We start from the raw sequence: 7,624 nt of genomic DNA on the forward strand, positions 1-7,624 counted from the left end.
GCCAAAGTCTTTCTTTAATTTGTATGTATCAAAAACTTCATAATTTAAATCATGCACAGCACTCTGAATTTAAAGAGATTGACCATAAAAATACAAATGGCCATCATCATCTTTATCTAAACATCCATTTCATTTATTTCTATGATGTACAATACTAGTAAATAAAACTCATACTTGATGCAAAATGCAAAGATTTCGATGTGCAATGCTTGTAATGTTAAGTTAGGGTTACATATTGATAAAGTAGTTAGAAATTTTTTTTCAATCATTTCAGTCAAAATATGGCCATTCTTACCGAAGTATATGTGGATTTAAAATCCCTGAAACTCTCCTGGATTTTTAAAGATGTCATGTTGTAATAGTTATGCACTGCGTGTTAATTGCATGTATCCTTGGAGTTTCAGCAGCTGCTAACAAGAAATTATCAACCCAGATACTGCAGGTTTTTTTGATATGACATTATCAGTAAAAACGCAGAATCACATGTTTTATGACAAAATGCCGGTCTTAAAACAAAATAATGACTCCTATTTCACTGACAGCTTGGCTCACTAAATTACATGAAGCAGCTTGTCTCGAGTTCCTTTGCAAAAGAATATGTTTTTGTCTCCCTCCTTCGGCATGAGCAATATTCTTTATTGGAAAACGTCAAGGCCAAGGAGATGTGGTGAAACCTTATGTGAGGATGTGGGTTTTGAACCCCGAATTAACCTGATTTGTTTGAGATGGTCTCAGGGGATCCCATTTACAAAAGAGCTTTCCTGTACAACACATAAATCACCCTTTTACTCAATCTCTCTTGCCCCTACTGTTTTATATTAGCTTTTTTTTTCTTCCTTACTTGTCCTAAGATGACTTTCTGTCCTGTACAATTACTGATTATCAGGTGGATGGAGCTGGGTTTCAGGGGATTGGATGCTGTCTTTAAGTTATCCTGGAAGTTGGCCTTATTTCTGTCTGTCTTGTGATGTATACACAATGAGAGACATGTGTTATCATTTACAAACATTTTGAGTGGGATGACTTGAAACATCTTGTGTACTGCTTGATTACATTTGGATTAAAAGGTAATCTCTACTTGTGATGTGATATTCTTGAAGTTATGGAATTCTGTGTTTAATATGGAATATTTAATTCAAAGCATTTTTACATTGTGTACTCTAGCTGTAATTTTTGTACTGAACAATTAACCCATAGATGCATGCTAAAAAGATAAATGGGAAAGTATATGTACTAAGCAACAAACAAAAAATGTATTATGTTTTGTGGTGTCTATTATGTGGAAGTTCACTGACCATTCTCCTGGTATTCATACCTGGTCCAGTAATTATCTTACCACAGATTTGCTACTGCAACTGACAATGTGCACATAGTTACTATGTGCAGTTTTCTTGTTTTACAAGTTACTAAGGAAAAAGTAGTAATTTCCTATCCCATTCTGTAGCAAAGAGATACAGTTTACATGCTGTCTCTGATGTGAATAGCAGCATTTTTTTTTATTTTAGCTTGTTTACCTTTCTTTTTGAAGTATTGCATCTACCGGTATATGCAAGCCTGCTCAGGTATAACAGCAACAGACAAAATAGCAGACTCACCAACAGACATACTTCCTATTTGCCCATCTCCTAAAATGTTTTTATGTTTTTAGTAATTAAGAACAGCTGAAGAAGTTAGAAATAGAGCGAATCAACTAGTTGTTGATTAAACATATCAAGGCCTCTCTATTAAAGCAGATAACATGGTATAACATGCATGTCTGAGTGTTTTTTTTATGATATGCAGTATTCTGTTCTAGTGAATAATCTGTTAATGCCAGGGAGGAAAAAATTGGTTCCTCCTATCATTTCAAGTATATAAGTGTAATCTGTTACGAACTTAAAAGAATATCAAGTGGAATTTCTGCATGCATCATTCTGAGGGAATTTCTTTGTAAATATTTATTGATTCTTTATGAAATTCCAAGCCACATCTTAGTTTATAAGGCTGATCGAATTTTTATGCCATATTATTCTTAAGCTAATACAGAATTCATTTATAAATCAAGGAATGAAATAAAATATGTCCTTTTCTTTCTTTTGAATGTCTTGGTTGATCTATCAATTGTTTTTTTTATCTCTGACCCTGTCAAAATAACTGCTGGACTTAGCTATTTGTTCAGTGGTTAGGGGATGGTGTATCTTTGATGTATTTGAATATAATACAGTTGAACTTTGATATCTTGAAAATCAAATGCCATGGATTAGTTGTGAGTTGAAAGTCCTGACCACTTTTTTTAATGTATTTTAACCTTTAATAACTTCTTGAAGTTTTTCCTGGGCTTAAGCAAGTTTGAGGTAACAAGGTTTTAATACAGTGAAACTTGTCTAATCCAAATGTTGTGTAATCCCAAATCTTGTCTATTATATGATGTAAACTTTAGGAAATTTAAATGTTTTAAATGCATTATCTGGAATATTGCCTAATCTGGCCAATTTCTTTGGAACAAGTGATGTCAAGATTCAGTTACAGATTCAAGGGAGGTAGTCAATTCTGACAGAAAATTTACAGAATCTATTTGACATCAAATTTTTGTGACAGATTGGCTTTATATCAGGAGAGATCCCCTTATCCCCTCAAAGTTAAATTTTGTCCCTGCCTATGGCATTCCTCCTGTCTCCAGGGTTGCTTGAGATGCTGTACATGCACTTACTTTTTTCCAGGGGTCATAATTACATGGCATCACAAACTTCTTTCCAATCCACAGAAAACATATTACTAGTAAAATAAAATTTCTTTGACTGCCATTGTACTGTAAATCACTTTTTATTCGTGAGAATTTTATTTTTGTGTTATTACGCAAGACAGTGTGCTCACAAAATTTTAATTCTTGCATATAATATTATTCCTTAGGATTAAATAGAGCAAAAACCATGAATCATGAAATTTTTGTTTAGCCTATCAAGAGCCAATGACCATCTCGCGAAAATAAGGTGTCGTGAAAATTTAGTGACTAAGTATTCTTTTAATTTACCTTGACTGACATTTGCGGAAAATTTGTGACAGCATACACAGTTATTAGCCAAAATTAATCTCATGCAGAATAAAGTATGTCTATGAATGAAACTTACTATAGCTACAATTATTGTAAATGCATGGTCATTTATGAACTTAATGACCGGGTTTTTTGACCCTCTATACACATTTCTAAGTTCTTTTTTGCATGGTACTGATAAATTATATTTAGAGACAACAATGATGTGCATAAATTACTACTATGTACAAAAACATAGATATATATATAGGGTTTTTTTTCACAACGATCTATTTTTCCCTTTTCCCTTTCTTTGTGATCATTTTTAATTGGCAAAATATAAAACATTCAGAAATTATGTAGGCTATTAATGTGACATAAAAACATTACCAAACGGATATACTGTAAATCACTTTTTATTCGCGAGAACTTTATTTTCGCGTAATTACGCGAGATGGTATGTTTGGGAAAATTTCATTCTCGCGTATAATAGAAATCTTTGTGATTATATAGAGCAAGGACCACAATTCGTGAAAATTTTGTCTCGCTAATAAAGAGTCAATGACTCTCTCGCAAAAATAAGGTGTCGTGAAAATTAAGTGATCTACAGTATTCATCTGTTGATTTATATGCATGTAGGTAAAATGTTAAGAATGCTGAAAATTTTCATTTCAAACTGAGTAATACATGTATTTATAATAATTGTTGATTTTATTTTAGTGAATTCAAGTGTAATTCATTCTTAAAAATGACACAATCTCACAAAATTAGAACTTTGGGTGCAGTGTTAATTTGTCAATTTCACTATTGACTGTACTTTTCTTAAATTCCATTATTTAATTATTAAAAAAAATAAATTTGAATGAATCTATTTTGTCTTGTATCTCAGACTTCACATTTTGAAAAATCTAAAAAATTAGATGGGTTATTTAAAAATTCTTTTGAAAAAGGGGATGAGGTAATAGTAATTTGATTTAGGTGTACATGCAATTATACTGTAATCAAGAAATTTTGTATATACATGTATAAACGCTGATAAAAGATAAGATCAAAATTTTATGCTACAAGTATCATTTTGCTTAATTAAAAACCCAAGGATTGTGACATATGATCAACAACAAACAGAAAACATCCTGTTTGCCTGTAGAAAGACCAAATGAAATTTTGTGTGGTTCATTTACATCATTGTTGAAAGTCCTTCTCTCTAAAATTCTCTGTTTTGCATAGCAACAGGATGAATATTACTCATTTAATGACACTGTCAATGATGTCTTTGTTTCAGTCATGAATTATACAAAAGTGCTTTTAAATGTGAAGTATTCGTCGTCATCTTAGCTGATGCTGGCACAAGTAAATGTTCTTAACAAATATGAATTATTCAACTGAAATCTTAAAAGTAGACTGCAGACCTGTTCAACTGTGCTGCATTCCTAATGACATCTGATATAAGTCGGTAACTGATGAAATATATGCTGAACTTTCGTTCTGAATTCTTTTGCAGATTCTTATGCAAGGATAATATATATGCTCAGCATGATGCACACATGTACACATTGAAAAAAATATATAATGGAATGTTCTCAATCCTAAGAAAATTACACATATGCTTATACAAGCAAACATGTTATAAAACATTAATTATCTTGTTACATATGTTAAATTACAGTATAGGTACCTCTCTGAGATATATCATAACTTTGAAGAAAAAAATGTACAGTTAATGATAACAAATACCAGATGAAGATGGTAATAATTTAGTAGAAATACTTGCTGAAGACTTTCCTCACAGAAGGATCAGATTATCACAGTCATTAGACAATAATTAGGAAGACGTTTGACCCTGTGCCCAGTTTGGTTCTATAAATAGTTTCGTGACTTCCCCCCTGACTTACCGACAGAGTAGCATGGGGAGAGTGGTGGTGGTGGTGTGGGTCCTCCTCCGTTGCCATGGTGAGATGCATCTTTTCCGGTCCCCCCCTCTAACTGTATCCTTGTCAATGAATTAATCGTTCCCCTTCATTGATAAATGTCTATTGCTACTGTAGATAACAAGCACACCTAATTTGGTACAGTAATGTAATAAGATCCCCCGATCAGCTGATTCCTGCCTCAGTATCTCTGGCTGCCTGTTCAATGCCGGTGAGTCCTCCCCTCTCTCTATCTCAATCTTTCTCTCTCTATTTTGTGAGGTCTGGTTATTATCTGCACAATGATAAAACAGCTTTCACATTATTATGCTATATGTATGTTTTGTATTTTATCTCCCCTTGGAATATTAAATATTAATGGCAGTGTTTTCCCCCAGCTCCTGCTGAATGGGCCTTTTGAGAGCACATACCTAAAGCTAGCAAAAATTGGCCTGGTGTAGAATCTGCCAATAATTAAATAGAAGCAAACTAATGATTCATTTGTTGCTGGATAAATGGTTGGGGTTTTTTTTCTTTAATACAGTGGAGTTCTTTTTGTACAGTTGGAAAATGTGTACTCTGTCCGCTGCATTCTGTTTCAGACATAAAATGATGCTTCAGTTATTTAATTTTCTCTTGGGGAATTGCATTTACTGGTATTCATGTCTGTCTGTTCATAAAGATAATACACTATAATCTGAAACAAATGCGCATTTGAACAATGCCCAGCATCAATCATTCATAAACTAATTTCACTGTGATGGTATGGAAATTGATTTTTGAAAAGTGTTCAAATTTCAGAGAATATTGTTACATTGTAACAGATGCCATTATACTAAAGCTCTGAAAGACCTAACAGCTAGGCATAAAAGTATGATAGATTCATGAATGTATCAAGTAGGGGTGAACATCTATCTACATTTCCATAGTCAAACATTTTTTTTTCGTAGTGTTTTTTGAAGGTAAAATGTACACAATTTCTTTTTAATTATTTTATTCATGAAAGTATGTGGTTAATGAACAAAATGGTAAATTTACATGCCAAGTCACCCAACATCACAAAAAATGCAAGTAACTAAGGTAACCCCCTTTCACCACCACCCCATCCCCACTCATTCATTAAGTCACTGGTGTCTTTTCACATTTCTGTAATTTTTTTTATTGTCAATTATAGGACCAGAATAAGTGCTTATTATAATCCCTTCTTTGAAATAAAATTTCTTTGTAATAAAACTATGTTTAATATATTTTTTACAGCAGCGGCCAACAAACTGAAACTACTGTTGAGTTTTGCTGTAGGGGGACTACTTGGGGATGTTTTTCTACATCTGTTACCAGAGGCCTGGGCAGCTGTTGATAAAGGTAAATACATTGTTATATTCTGTTTTCACCTTTTGATCAAATTTGCTATGAGGTAGATACTATATTCTGGTTTTATCTTTTGACTTTAACCGATAGTTCAAATTTTTAGGAACAAATGTATTAGATAAACTACAGGATAGAGCTGTCTTTATCTATTTGCAAGATGTTCAAATTGATTAGAAGTACATGTAGAGGAATAATTGTTAGACAGTACTATCCAGTACATCTGATTCAGCTTTCAATGCCCAAAAGGTCCTAGCTGTTAAAACTTTACCAGTTACATTACACTTACGGTTCTTGAAAAATCTATCCTAGCTAGGCCTAACCATCAAATGTATGTATAGTTTTGAAAAATTAATAAGAGAGCATACCTTAGAATGTTGTAATGGCTGATCCTTTTATCATTTTAGCACGTTTATGAAATCAATGGTGTTAGTTTGCGGAGGAAAGCAAACATTAGAAGTGATGACAGAGAGAGACCTGTTTCAGTAATTCTCTGTACAGATCAATGCCCTATCATTTTATTGTTCAAGAAACACAATTAGAGAATCAAAACTTTGTAAAGCATGTTGTATAAGAACAATGAGGTCACAAGAACTTTTTTGTAAATAGGAAAGTATAAAGAAGAATTTTTCCCATATTGGCAGTTGCTGAACTTTCCCCTTCGTTATTTGGTTCAGAAGACGTTACTTTCAGGAGCTCATCAGATTCTGAGATACATGTACCTTAATTGGTCTCTGATAGGTTTCAAAGAAAAAATAGTTCTTCACTCTTCAGAATGACTATCACCAAGTAAAGGGACTTAATACTTTGTCTTGAAATTGCTGGAAGTGTTTGGTTTCTCCAAAGGAGTTTACTACCTATCAATTTTACCAAAATTTTCAGTAAATTAAAAAATATGTAATACCTATAAAAATAACTTATGTTTCAGAAACTGCTTTTGTAACATGAACCTCTTGGCTGATATTTCTCTTTTTCTACAGGTGGACAACATGATCATTTTGGACACACAAAGATTGGACTTTGGGTACTAGCAGGAATCCTCTCATTTCTGATCATTGAAAAAGTATTTGCCAAAGAAGGAGAATTTGATCATGTAGGTAAAACAGAAATATCTTCACATGTTAATATTAACATCTTAGTTAGGAGAGATTTTGTTTTTACAGAAAACATTGTATATTGATCTGAATTTGATCTTAATTCCATCTGATAAAGATCCAGTAATTTACCTGTCTCTCTGTTAATCTGTCCATTAAGGTCTGCCAAGTTAAATAAGTGACTTCAAAGATGCTGCTGTTTTAGGTTAAAGAGGATTTAAAACTCTTCTTTCATCCTGGGTTCTTAA

General features: G+C 32.8%; 1 long non-coding RNA gene across 1 annotated transcript; it reads left to right on the forward strand.

The window, feature by feature from the left end:
• The first annotated feature begins 645 nt into the window (after nt 1–645).
• On the forward strand, nt 646–7,375 carry LOC134249105 (uncharacterized). The gene is made up of 3 exons (XR_009988215.1): nt 646–1,067; nt 6,175–6,279; nt 7,263–7,375. It is a non-coding gene; the product is annotated as an uncharacterized LOC134249105 (long non-coding RNA).
• The last annotated feature ends 249 nt before the right edge of the window (nt 7,376–7,624 follow it).

The sequence above is a fragment of the Saccostrea cucullata genome, unplaced genomic scaffold (assembly GCF_032062105.1).
Source record: "Saccostrea cucullata isolate Sc308-1 unplaced genomic scaffold, CSIRO_AGI_Scuc_v1 ctg17962, whole genome shotgun sequence".
Classification (NCBI taxonomy): Eukaryota; Metazoa; Mollusca; class Bivalvia; order Ostreida; family Ostreidae; genus Saccostrea; species Saccostrea cuccullata.